Below are 3,724 nucleotides of genomic sequence, written 5' to 3'. Positions count from 1 at the left end.
CATGTGGTGAGTTTAGCCTGCTGATGCTTCCAGTAGATCCTTGTATAGTTTCAATATTTAAGTTTTCTGATTTCATATAAATTTCTTAAAGTCAAGGATCTTATAAAGGTGCAGTGGATGTTTGCTAAATATGAAAAACTTACTTGAATTTGCACTCTTTAATGTTGCGTATCTGCTCTAGTGGGCCGGACCTAGGGCTTAAAGGGGAACTTCCTTTCTCTAATTCTAGGAACTGGGACTCTAAAATGAGAAGCTGGTTGTCTGAAGTAACCCTGCAGGTGTGGTTGGGGAAGGTCTGTTTTCTTGGATGAAGGGACTAAACTAAGCAAATCACTAGAAGTATGCCCTGTCCCCTGCTCAGAACATTGGGGAGCTCAAGAGTGGGTCACAATGTGCACCCCTCAGGAATAGCTGTGAATTGCAGTTCTACTGGCTTTTGGGTTTTTGTCTTTTGCTGCAAGGCACCCACGTACTTAACCATTCTCAACAGTGTAAATCAGTGTCATTTTAGAATGAGATACTCAGCTTGCTTCTAAAGTCACTGAATACTGAGTGAGTCTCTCCTTTAGAGTCTTCGGCAACCAAATTCCAGAATTGAAGAGTCTACTACTCAGAGGCAACAAGATTTAAAAAAGAAAACACAAAAACTGTTGAGGTGAAAAAAAAAAAACCCTAACTGGGAACACAGAGAATGTTTTGTAAGATCACTGGGATATTTTCCACAACTTCCTCTTCTCTTGCACACACATCTGTTGATAGGAAATATTTGAGGGTTTTTCCACTATCAAATGGGAGCTTCATGGTCCTGGTGCCAAACACTATAAACCTTTGACCAGCTGAGCTGTGACTGCCGTCACATATCTGAGTCCTGTGTGCACATTAATATCCTGGATCAGGTAAAATCCAGGTCTTCAAGTTTTAAGGATTTTTGAAGAATTCAGGCTTCTTTAAGACGATCCATGCCCAAATCCACAAGCTTGTTGACAGTGGATTACAGTTTGTGTGGCAAAGTCCGAGTTGTTACACTGTGCTTTAAAAAAAAAATCTTATCTGCATGTATTGTTAACTTAGAGACTGTGATCTATTTATCAGGACCAGGAAGATAAACACTTCAGGTCCATTGCAACTGACCTTTTTCTTGTTTTTCTCAAAACCTGGTGGATCCCGGGAAGGGAGCCTCCACAATTCTGTGGCTTTGATATTGGCTCCAATTCTCACAAGCACATACAAGCCCCATAATTGCCGCAGGAAAACACAAGATGGAAAATTGCAATAACCCATGCACTGAGATTTAGAAAATCATCCTTACTAGGTAAAATGTATTATGATGCAATAAGGGCCAACTGATATTTCTCACGTTGGGACTGGCCAGGAACTGCTGCAAAGAAAAAAAAGCAGCTCCTTCTCCATTATTTACATTTTAAGATGTGGTGGGGGGAGATTGGGAGAAATTAATTCTGAGGTTATCATATGCATTTTTTAAAAGATAATGGAATAAAGCTATTTTTAAGTAAGTGCTTTTGTGATCTTGATTGAGACCTGCTTAGTAAATTGAAAGACTTGGAAAAACGAACTTGACAAAAATTTTTTTTTACTAGCTTTTTAAAAATTGGTAACAATATTCTTCTTCTCACCTCAGCCCCGCTTTTTTTTTTTTTTTTCCTTGAGACAGAGTCTTGCTCTGTCACCCAGGCTGGAGTGCAATGGCAAGATCTCAGCTCACTGCAACCTCTGCCTCCTGGGTTCAAGTGATTCTCCTGCCTCAGTCTCCCAAATAGCTGGGTTTACAGGCGCCAGCCACCATGCCCAGCTAATTTTTGTATTTTTAGTAGAGATTGGGTTTGGCCATATCGGCCAGGCTGGTCTCAAACTCCTGACCTCAGGTGTTCTGCCCACCTAGGCCTCCCAAAGTGCTGGGATTACAGGCATAAGCCATCGTGCCCTGCGCCCTTACCCTTTTATTCTTTTCCATGATGTGTACATAAAAATGAGGCCTGTAAAGACTCCAGGAATCGAAGGAATTTGGAAGACAAAAAATGGAGACTCAGAAAATTAGAGAAGAGAAAAGTGGGAGGGGGGAGGCTGGACAATAAAACAGGGGTCCTCAGGAGGCAGGAAATTAGCGATTAAATGGGAGCAGAGGTGGAGGAGGCCGACACTGGTGCCAGAGATAAAAAGTGGAGACCCAGAGGAAGGGGTGTGCTGGTCCGTTTTTAAAATTAGGAAGCATAAAAAATACCCAGTGGAAAATGAAGGGTGAGAACGGGGCATGCTAAAGTTAAAATGGGCGGCGAGGGACAGGTAGCCAGCGGAAAACGGGGAGACTGAGAAATCGGCAGGGTAAAAAAAAAAAAAAAAAAAACCGGCCAAGGGGGGGGAACAAAAGTGTAAGCCAGGAGGCCAAACGGGACACAAGAAGGAAGTACCCAGGGCTCATAAAACAGGGGCCTGGGTAAAAAAACCAAAACATTAAAACGGAGCGACCATGGCGAAAAAGAACCCGGGAACCTCAGTTACCGCAGAAAACATAGGTTGCGTTAGAAAGCAAAGAAGTTTAAAATGGAACCACTGCGATCCGGAGCTCTGGGACCAGTGACCGGGAAATGGAGAGGGCACTTGGAGGGAAGTGAAGAAAGGCGGGGAGAAAGGAATGAGAAGCGCGAGAGTGACTTGAATGAAGCTGACACCAAGAACCGCGGGAAGAGCTTGGACCCAAAGCAGGAAAGGGAAGCGCTCGAGTCGGGGCTAAAGGGAGGCATTTTGAGGACAATGAGCTGAGCTCAGTAAGAAATCCCCAAGCCACTGACACTACTGGGGACCGCACAACTAAGAAATGGGGTCTTTCAGGCAGGAAAAGCCTCCATGATGACTCCTGCCCTGGCCCTGGAATGTTAGAAAGGGGGCGTCTGGCCCAAGCGAGCCATTTCTTGAGGCTATGCAGGTACACAGGGAGCAGCTTTCTCAGGGGGACGGGGACAGGAGAGGCTGTCGCAGTAGGTAGTTAAGGGGACAATCTTCTTCCGAATCGCCCCTGCCCCGTTTTTTATCTCGTTCCCACCCCCACCCCGGTTTTCACCCTGCGCTCCTCTCCCCACTGCGCCGTTTTCTCCTCACTTCCCTCTCCCATTACCGGAGCCATTGAGCGGCCCCCCTTGTTTTACCCTAGCCTTGACCCTCGCCGCACACCCCCATTCTTATTCATGTCCTCCCCCAAGCCCCAGCACCCGGTTATTACACCTTCCTTCCACTCCCTCTCCCTCCGCATTTTCGCCTAAGCCCAGCTCTCCCCCAGGTTTCTTCTCGGCCCGTGTTCCCTCCACCCTATTTCTCCCGCCCCCATTTTTACCCGTTCCCCCCTCATCGGGCTTCGCATGGCTCCATTTTCACCTGCCCCTCCCCTCGACTTCGCTTCAGCCCCTTTGGTTCCCCTTCCCCCGACCGCCCTCAGTCCCCCTCTCTCCGTTTTCCCCGGATCGCCGCTTCCCCCGCTTGGTTTTTCCCTCAGCCTGGCTCTACCCACTCTCCAACACCCCCTTTTCCCCTGAGCCCGGCTTCCCCTACTCCGGTTTCTGTCGCTCCCCTTTCCCCGGTTTCCCTCAGCCCAGTTCCCCTCCCTCCCTTTCCCGTTTTTATCCGGCGCTGGTTCCCCTCAGGACCCCGCACAACCCCTGGGTTTTATCCCGTTCGCGCCCCACCCCGTTTCCGCTCACCTCCCCCCACCCCT

Source organism: Mandrillus leucophaeus, unplaced genomic scaffold, assembly GCF_000951045.1.
Source record: "Mandrillus leucophaeus isolate KB7577 unplaced genomic scaffold, Mleu.le_1.0 Scaffold7, whole genome shotgun sequence".
Classification (NCBI taxonomy): domain Eukaryota; kingdom Metazoa; phylum Chordata; class Mammalia; order Primates; family Cercopithecidae; genus Mandrillus; species Mandrillus leucophaeus.
The sequence above is the reverse complement of the archived record's forward strand: the minus strand, read 5'-3'. Positions refer to the sequence as shown.